The 10,641-nt window shown below is 40.1% G+C and overlaps 1 long non-coding RNA gene across 1 annotated transcript; it reads right to left on the minus strand.

Annotated features, from left to right (window-relative positions):
- Positions 1-1,246: 1,246 nt before the first annotated feature.
- LOC308120873 lies at positions 1,247-4,201 on the minus strand. Its single transcript, XR_013936050.1, has 4 exons — positions 4,001-4,201; positions 2,797-3,105; positions 2,434-2,718; positions 1,247-2,266 (listed from the first exon to the last, which is right to left on the minus strand). It is a non-coding gene; the product is annotated as an uncharacterized lncRNA (long non-coding RNA).
- Between the last annotated feature and the right edge of the window lie 6,440 nt (positions 4,202-10,641).

Here is a 10,641-nt window from a genome sequence, read left to right on the forward strand (position 1 = left end):
TCCCTACAAACAACCTCATATAATAGATAGCAAAGACTCATCAGTAACAATCAAATCAAACTTTATTTATTTGTAGAGCACTTTTCATACACAGAAAATGCTTCACATAAAATAGAAAAAAATAGAATAGAATAAAATAGAAACATGTGCATGAACACACATACACACACCCACCCACACCACCAACCCCAACTGCCCGTAACAATCACACCGCCCTCCAGCCCACCACTATTAGTATTAGTTATTTATTATTATTATTATAATTATCATTATGATTCATCTTAAAGGGGTCATATTATGCAAAATTCACTTTCTAATGGTTCCAACATAATCTCGGGTTAGACTGAAAGAACCAAGGCTGCCAATCTGCGCCATCGGCCCCGCCAACTACTAACCACTCTCTTTCACACGGCATACACACAGCCAGTATGCTGTTCAGTGCCTTGCCCAAGGCCACCTCGGCATGTAGACAGGCAGAGATTGGAATCGAACCTGCAACCAATCCAATTGGGAGATGACTGCTCTACCAACTGAGCCATGCCGCGGCATGCGAGGGCGGAGCCAGTCCAGCTCACACAGACACAGCAGATTTGGAATGCAGCTCATATGATCCAACATTCAAATGCAGGAAAATCAAGGAAAAGCTGAATTTGGGGCAAGAAACTTTGATTCCATTTCTGGACCACAAAGACCCATGTGAAAGTGTTGAAAGGCTGTATGATATGACCCCTTTACGAGTCGTTTAGCACGCGCTGCAGGTCAAAGTGACGTTACAGGAGTGTGAGCTGTTTCATATAGAGTTCACCTTCAGCACGACGGGAGACACAACATCTGGAAGGACAGAGTGTGAGAAGTTTTAGAAATGTGCAAGTGGGTATTCTGAAGAGTTTGAAAAGTAAGGAAACTTACCTTGAACTATGATGTTGGGCTTGGCTAATATGTGTTGTCTGTCCTTCATTAACAGTCGTTGCAGTATAACCTCCACTGTAGGTTCTTCAGTAACACAGAGTATTTATTTTTCTCATCGAAATCCATCCTTCCAATGTAATCTTGTGTAATTCTTGGTTTGTTTCCAGCTGAAAAGTGTACTAAAATCAGCTCTTTTGTATCAAATCTCCACATAAAGTGATGACAATTGTCAGGCATGTCGTTGACATCCAGCAGCACATCTTTGCCTTTCTGCACGAACACAGGAGGAACTGTTTGAATTTTTTGCTTGAATTTGAAAAATACAGTCATTATTGAAGACATTTTGTGTCCCACTTTATTCATTCTACATACACCTTTTCAGCCCCCCTTGGCTGTTACACATAAAGAATCCACGGGCAATACAGTACAATAAATGAAGAAAACGTCAAGTAATTTTAACAGGATCAGTAATTTTTATTGATTTGGCTCCTCAGCTTTGCTGTAGATTTGCTGCAATCCTGCATCTTATGTTATTATAGAACATTCTAGTACTTCTCACACTGCAATTTTCCTTTTAAAATGTTCATGAAGTTTTTATTTCCACTGTCACAGTTGGAAAAAATCATCAGTTTTTCCTGCTTCAACTCATTCGTGCTATTATTCAACATGGAAATAAAGTGTTTTTTTCTTTTTTCTTTATTTGTTCACTAAGTATTTTTTCGATTGTCGTATCCGCACATCAAAAGTTTCATTTTCAGTTTATTAGCCATTTGTAGTATGAAAACCACACTGGAAGAAAATGTGCAAGAAGCTCAGAGTGCGCTGTCAACATTTAAAAAGACATTTCACAATAAAAAAACAAACAATCAATCAATGCCACATAGAATTCCAGGAAAACGTATGAGGTGCATGTATGATTTTATTGGAGGTTTCCACTTTTTCAAGGAATATTTACAAAAACAAACTTGTTTCACAAAACTGGATGAGCGTTTTCATGAACACTAAACGTTCAGACGAAGAAAAACAAACAAATACCGGAGCCACAGCACACACAATATCTATTCAGTCAACACTTTGACATTACATTCAGGAATGATCAATAATAGAATTTGCAAAGCTAAATTTATGTTAAAGTCATTTCATTCATTCATAATTTTCCTCGGAATGTAACCCAGGTTCTTCCACACCAGCAGTGTTACCTGGAAGCACAACTGAACAGCAAAGAAACATGCTTATTTTTGTTTTTTAAGTTTGTCAAAGAGATGCACGCCGATGAGAGCAGACACCATGAGGAAGAGACCAACTGAGAGCACGACTATCTTCACCAAGCAGAAGGAAATGCTGCTGCTGTGTGAACCTGCGAAAAAGTAGAACAGGTAGAAGTGTGTGTGACACTTCAATTCAACAAAAGAGGAACCAATAAAACAGTCAATTCCTCTTTGTGGATAGATAGCATTATGTTCAGTCAGTTCATAGATATTGTTTGATTTTTTTTAATGTGAATTCATCTTTTTCCAGACCTACCGGTGTTCTGGGCGCAGAGATGTTTAATATCCATCATGTTCTCAGTCGAGCTGACCTGGTTACTGTGTTTACAGATCACTGTAACATTCATCAGGTGGACTTCCAGAGCAGCACTGGAGTTTGTGATCTTTGATTGAGTTCCTCTATCCTGATCACATTTTTGATTGACACATCTAAAAGTGCTGCTGATGTGAGAGTCCGCCGCGCTGCAGGTCAAAGTGACGTTACAGGAGGGTGAGCTGTTTGATACAGAGTTCACCTTCAGCACGACGGGAGACACAACATCTGGAAGGACAGAGTGTGAGAAGTTTTAGAAATGTGCAAGTAGGTATTCTGAAGAGTTTGAAATGTAAGGAAACTTACCTTGAACTGTGATGTTGTGTTGGACTAATGTACGTTGTTTCTCCACTGTCAGTCGTGCAGTATAAACTCCACTGTCTGTCTCTTGTAGGTTCTTCAGTATCACAGAGTATTTATTTTCCTCAGGGTGATCAATCCTTCCAGTGTAAGCTGGTCTGATTGTTGGTTTGTTACCAGGTGTAAAGGATACTAAAATTGAATCTTTTCTCTCAAATTTCCATACAAGCAGAATAAACTTGTCAGGCACGTTGTTGACATCCAGCAGCACATCTCTGCCTTTCTGCACGAACACAGGAGGAACACTGGACTGGGCTGTAAAACAGGAGATGCAGATTACGTACAATTTCAAGCATGTTGTTATGTTATTAATTCCAATATTGACAAACTTACTTAGTTTCTCTAACCATCCCATCACAGGACAAAGTCACACTCTGCGTGACACAGTATTTTCTTTTACTGACTTTCAACCACAGTTTAGTTTTCACAAATCAAGTATGTATAATGGTAATAGTCAATAGAGACACTGTTACAGCTTCATGACTTCATGGGGAAATCCAGTTATCTCAACGGGCTCTCGGCAGATTTATGCACTTTGTTGAACATATGGCAGGAAGAATCAAGATTAAGGAAGTTCAGAAGGTAAAAGGCGAGTCCACTTGAAAAGAGGAGAATTAGAAAGCTCTACATGATATAGTGGTTGGTGAGTGTGAATATATTTAAGTTAAAGGATAAACCCTCTAAAAGGGATTAATCATGAAAAAATATAGTGGCGATAATAAACAAATTCATGAGAGGAACTTTTGCTACATGAATTTCTGAACAATAATTACTTGATCTTAAAAAAAAAAAGTGCCATTCAAAACAAAAATGAACGAATCCTGCAGCCACATGTTGGATGCTGGGAAACTCCCAAACTATAAAACAGGTGACAGCAGAAACTTCAGAGATGATATGAATCATTTGTACGTCTAAAAAAAGAACAGTTCCAAAAGTTTGAACAAATATGTACAAAAGTTACAGGTATTAAAGGCAACGCCACAAAATTCTGCTGTTGGATTAATTATTAATTTTTATGATTATACCGGATCAGAAAAAAACCCCATTCTGACTGTCTGCCTGAATCTAACTGTCCTGCATTTACTTTGTTTCATTATAAGGTAAATATGACGACTTTTAAATCCATAAAAGTTTGTAAAAACTGAATTACCTTGTGTTGGGTGCAAATGCACCAGGAAAACCCAGAAACATGTAACACGCACCATGACCAGAGTCCTCATTTATAAAACCTTGCGTAGGATTCCTACTGAAAATATAAGTGCAGCCAATAAGCAGAAAATGGCGTGCGCCAAAAAAATATTCGGATCTTTAAAACAGTGCGTACGCACATCGGCACGCACTTTCCTTTTATAGATCACAGGTCTACCTGGAATGTTAAGCCGCTCATATGACGCCCTCAACACGCCCACTTTCTACCATAAATGGTCAATGTAAACAGCCTCGTCAATATTTTTGCATCTCAATCAGCTTGTTGATTGCCGGCATTTGACGCTAAATCCTGAGAAAAAAGACGAAGAAAAGGAATTTTACGAAGAGAGAAATAGTCATGGGGGAGATGGAGGTCAGGAGAATGATATTATTCGGTGTCACAGTAGTGTCTTCACTAAGAAAATGCCGCGTCGTCACCGCTGTAAATAGTGTGAGATTTCAATTCCCTATCCTCTGATATGATAGTGTGAGAGCCACAGAGGGATCAGCGACTGCAGAGGTGGAGGAGAAGAATGTGATCTGAAGGTGGAGGTCAGAGCAGGGTGACATCATGGGGCCAGCACCCGAGTCACACCGCTGGACCCCAAAACAGCCCTCTTGGTTGTGACGTCCACCGTGTGTGTCAGAGTGTTTCAGAGGGAAGGAGACATTTTGGTGGAGACACAGCGGAGCGATAAAGTTCTGTTCTATCTGTTTATTAAATGTATGAATTAAATATTTGAACAAGGACGTGTGAAAGGGCTCAGTGGACTTTGTGTTTTATCCTCAGTCACTCGAGAGGTGGGCGCGGCAGGTGACGCGACCCGAGCGCGTGAACGTACCGCGAGCGGCTTTTCTCAGGATTTACAGCCATAACGGAAAAAATTTACAAAACCGTATTACGTATCTCGTGTGCATGATAATAAAATAAGCAATGATAAATCTATAATTTTCTTTATTTTACATGTAACCCATTGGTAAATGATCTCAATTGCAGTTTTTTTTTTTTTTGCATGAGACTTTGCCAGAGAGTCACTTTAGTTGTTACCATGTACATAAAGTTTAGTGTGTTTGTACGTTATAGCTGTGAATCCTAATATAAGCAGCTGGAACAGAACAGACGTCCCCAGCGACTGGTGACAGCCAGTCTGTGTGCGCTCCCGTGGACGGGAATCACCGGGGCATCCACACTGCAGCTTTACGCACAGCTGTTACCGCGCTATTTACGCGCTCGCTCTGAAATTAGACACATTTTTACACACTTTGTCACAATTGATAATCAATCAGTTCTATCCACCGCTCTGTATCATTTGAAGGTGAACGTTTGACACATGAACATCGTGCTGCTGATTCAGTAGTAATGCTCCACTAAAGAAACATCTACACCACTGCAGCTTGGCTCTTTATGATTACGTGGATCTGTACGTCTGATATTTGAAGATATTGAACTTATGAGGTGAATCTGGCTTCAATTCTCCACCTCACCATCAGCGCTGCCAGGTTCCCCGTCTCCAAAATGTGCGTGCGCAATGTTCAAAGTTTGCGTACCAGTACGCACATTCTCCCGCAAAGTTTATTTATATAGATCACAAACTTTGCGTAAGAAGTGGCGTGCGCATCTTTCAGGGCCCGTTTTGTGCATAAGCAAGCTTTCTCAACGATGCCCTAGATGTTTCCTCTCTTTGAGAGAGAGAATACGGAAGGAGAGAGAGGCAGAGACTCTTTATGGCGTCACGTGTGTGTGTGTGTGTGTGTGTGTGTGTGTGTGTGTGTGTGTGTGTGTGTGTGTGTGTGTGTGTGTGTGTGTGTGTGTGTGTGTGTGTGTGTAAGAGATGGAAGGAAGTAATTATGTTATTTACTTGGGACAAGGGCTGAGAGTAGATAAGTTTAACTTCTTCTCACTCCTTTTCGAATACTCATCTGACGATGTTTTTTCTTGATTTATTTTTATATTATTATTACTGTTATTCATTTTTTTATTTATTTGAGAGGAAAACTTTGTTGTTGATTTTCTTTTTGTTCTTATTGTTTTCGTACCTTATTCAAAATAAACATTTCAATCAATTTCAATCAATTTCAGTGCCAAAAACCCAAGTGAATAAAAACTGTAATTGCGCGCGCGCGGTGATGTTGCGTTTTGGCACTTTGGGGGCGGGCATCCCTCTCCTTTCTGATTGGTCACTTTAAACGTCACTTCTTCCCGCTCAGAGCCAATCAGAAGGATAGTAGGGCGGGTCATCACAGTGAAAAGAAAGTGGCTGTTTTCCTGGGAGAAAAAAAGAAAGGAAGAAACGTTTTTGTGGGGCTATCATGACTGAGCAAGAGGGTCTTAGACAGTTATAGTAATATATAATAGTATATATAGTAATAATAAAACCCTATTCATTAATTCTATTGATAGTCTATCATTAGTTATATTTCTACTAAACTGACTATACTTGCAATTATAACATTAATAATGTACTGCAACGTATACTGCAGTGGGACCGAGGCTCAAGGAGCCACAGCAGAGGGACCAAAGAGCCGCGGGTTGCCGACCCCTGGACTAGATGAAGAAGGATGTGTGAGAAAGGCGGCACACATGGTAGAAAAGGAAAGAAAGACATAAGATGAGGAGGAAGGCAAAGGAATAGCCAAAGAATCTAAATGGGAAAAACAGACAAGAAGCAAAGGGATGTGCAGCGGTAGATCCAATAACGGGTAAAACATAAAGGGGAAAGGCACAGTGACTCGAGGAGGACTGACAGAGTGATGTGTGGGAAGAGAAGTGAAATAATAGTTACAGAGACGAAAAGGATGAAACGGAGGAGAAGAGGAACGAAATGAAGAGAAGCGTGAGTGAAGGAATGGATTGAGGAGATTAAAGGGAATGACAGAAGATAGAAAAGACTCCGCCAAAGACGACTGATAAGATGAAGAAGAGTGAGCTGATAGGAGGAGAGAGAAATGAAGAAATTTGAGGAGGAGAAGAGAATGAAGGGCACGTAAGGTCAAAGGATGACAGAGGGAAGAAAGAAAGGTGAGAGAGGAGCACAGAAGAAGAACTGATAGAAGTGGGGATGGGAGGTGGGCGAGAGAGAGGGGTGAATAAGGAAGTGGAATGAGGAATAAAGACGATGAGCTCGATAAACTTATATATACTGTATATGCATTTGAGGATGCGGAGGTCGAGATACTTCAAGATACGAGTCTTCAAGATACAAGCAGCGAATGAATCAAAAGGAAAATTAGGAAAATATATCAAAAAGGGAACAAGAAGTGAAAGAGCAGCTGAATATAGGAGTGTTTAAAGGAGGTGGGAGGAAGAAAGGAGAGCAGGGAAACAGTGAGGAACAGACATTTTGGCTTGTTGAATAAAGCTCCACAGGTCTTAAAGGGGACATATCATGCTAAATCCACTTTTTTAGCCCTTAAATGCATTTTGGTGTATATTTAGAGTGTTTAGAAGTACAGAAAAGTTCAAAGTAGTCTCTTCAGGTGCTCCGTTGATATCTTTATATTCTGTTTTGGTCATATTTTGCGATCGGTTTCGATTTTTCTATTCTCTATTACGTTTTTTGAACAATGACGTCACAGTATTCTCAGCGGAACTGCCAAATTAGGACATCGACGTTTCGAGCAATCCGCCATTTTTGTTTCTCGCTGCGATTTTGTAGTCCAACCGAAGTTACGAGAGGATAAGTCGAAATGTTCGGTTGTTGGATGTAGTAACCCACAAGCTTCGTTACACCGTCTCCCAGCATCAGAACCTTTTCGAAGTGCCTGGTTGAGTTTTATTTTTCACAGAAATGTACCCACATCTGTGGGTAAGGTCATTTTTGTGTGCGCGAATCACTTTAAGGACGACTGCTTCAGCAACCTCCGCCAGTATAAAGAAGGATTTGCCGAAAGACTTCGTCTGATTGAGCGGTCAGTTCCTTCTATCTATGGAGACGACGAACAGAGCACTTCGGTAAGCTGTATATAACGCTAAAAAGTGTGATGATAAGACGTCCCTGTCATTGTTTTGTTAGCATTAGCAGTTGCACCGTCTTCATATGTTAGCGCTGTGTGCTCGTTTTAGATTATAATGTAACTTCTGTGTTAAATAGTCGTTGTAATACAGGCAGTATTGTAGTAGTGGGCATGGATGGAGAAGTTAGTGTAAATATAGTAACACACCATTGCGTTACATCCATATGAAGACGTTGTTCTGAAGGTGCATCATCGTCATTTTCATCTCGCTCCGCCGGGTCCGACTCTGGCTCCAACATGTATGGCTGGATGGACAAATCTTCCGTTGTTGACATTTTGTAAATAATGTGTGAATATAAAGTTTCTGCGCCGCTAGATAATTGTATCTGTTCTATCAAACTACAAAGATGGCCGAACAGGGTGACGTTGAACCGAGTGTGACCTCTGCAACCTGGAGAGGAGGAGGGGTATGAAGTGTGTCATTTGCATTTGAAGAGACCGCCCCAAAACGAGTTGCTCTCAGAAGCGCATCAGAAAAGGGGTTGAAAAGGGGCCTGTGGAGCTATAATAATGAGGAATTCAGACCCAAGCATTGCAGTTTCGCGTTGTATAGACCACAACTGTATGATTTATATGTAAAAAGGAAGGATTTAAAAGCATGATATGTCTCCTTTAACGTTGAATTATAGCCTGGGAGGAATGGATGGATTTCTATATTTCTCTATATACTGTCTGCTTCTCACGGTGCTTGTGTGCTATACATAGACGCACACTGAACTTAACTTTTACATTTCGACATGTCAAACTGAGAGCAGCCACTCACTGTGTGACCCAAATAAAGAAGTGGGCCACATTCGCAAAGTAAAAAGTGTGTTTGTACCATTAATCTAGCTCATATAACATCTTATTCAAAACAGGAGTGGAGGAGTCTCAGTATCAATCATATAAGAAGTATTTTCCTGTTTGTGGTCTCAGGAAAATACTATTTTTATATATATATAGATATATAATTAACCCCTCTCCAAACGCCTTTGTTTCTGCTGGGAAACACCTTCCTGCAAATATCAAACCTTCCTCGATTCATCACTTCATCCTTTCATATATTAAAATATTCAGTTCTGGAAAGCCTTTTTTTCTTTTTTGTCCTTCAAGACTTGCCTTGCAAGTCCTCTGCAAAATGAGAGTTTTGCTGGTGAAATAAAAGATGCTTCTTATCCTGTTCTTATGAAACCGTGTCTTCTTTTTATTTTTCTCTGATACTGTGAAAAAATAATTACATATAATTTGAAGAAAAAAAAAACATGAAAATAAAAGGAAAAAGTAATATTTCATGAGGTTTTATACATTTGTTTTTCATAACAAAATGAAAACAAAAACAAAACAATTACTCAAATGCAACAAAACACATAGTACATATGTGAACCATATATAGGGATAAAAAATAAAGATTATGGAGAATATATAATATTTGAACAGACACACACTGCTTCTCTCTCGTCTTGACACACACGCACGCACGCACACACACACACACACTGGATTCTGTCTCATTGTACAGATCATTGTCGTCGTATGCTTAAAGATGCGGAGCAGAGCGTCGGTTGATCCCGCTCGCTCGTGCAGCTGTTTGGAGAGAGCAGACAGCTCAGCAGCTGCAGGGGGGGACGGGGGGGAACCGCCCGGCTCATTCATCCTGACCTGAAGCCAGAAACCATGTCTCCTTCATTCTGTCTTACCAGCTGTCCTGCTTCCCACTAGAGTTTGACTGATGCGCCGTTGTAAAAAAAAAAATCTAAGCAAGACTACTTTTCATTGCATTATTATTATTGTTCTTTTTTATTTTTTTTGCATTCTTTATAGTCCAACACTCACGTGTTTTAGCTTTTGCAAAAAAAAAAAAAAAAAAAGATCCCACGTGTATTATACTGTCAAAGTATGTAAAGTATATACTGTGTAGACACTGCTGTTACAGAGTTCACCTTTAAAAGCGGTTTAAAGTTGTTCTCTTCGGGATTTTTAGCAGTGATGGAAGACAACTGGCCTGATAATGAAACGAGAGTGAACTGTTTGCTCAGCCCTCTTTGCCCTTTCTCTTTCAACAGGACACGTTTTGGCATTTTACAGTGATAACAGTGTAAGGTTTACCACTCAATAAACTTTAATGCGTTGAGTCCCACATTTCAGACAGAGGTAGATAAAAGCAGACTTTAAAAAAAAAAAAAAAAAAAAAATAATTCATTTAAGCCTGTGAATTGGACAGAAACTATGTTATCTAACTAATTGTTCCTTAACTGAACTGATGCAGCATTGAGGATCCGTTCAGCTTTGTTAATGTATAGTTGGATGCAAGATAAGCAGGGCAGGCAATGAAATGGAGCTCCTCGACCTTGAGAGTAAAGCTTGGTCACGCTGCTGCTGCAGGTGTGAGCTAATCATCGGGAAAAGGCCGTTTACACTTGTGTATTTTTCATCTTATTTGATATTTGTTCTTGTCCATCCTCGAAGCTGTGAGTGACGTCTTCCTCCACCCGGACCAGCCACAGCAGCTGAGTCATGCCCGCTTTATCAAACAGTGAATTAGCATCCCGTGTCACTTCATTATTCAAGTCCGACATTGAGTTCCTGATGAGCTCATATCGGCTCCAGAGT

This window comes from Lipophrys pholis (assembly GCF_963383615.2).
Source record: "Lipophrys pholis genome assembly, chromosome: 1".
NCBI classification, from domain to species: Eukaryota; Metazoa; Chordata; class Actinopteri; order Blenniiformes; family Blenniidae; genus Lipophrys; species Lipophrys pholis.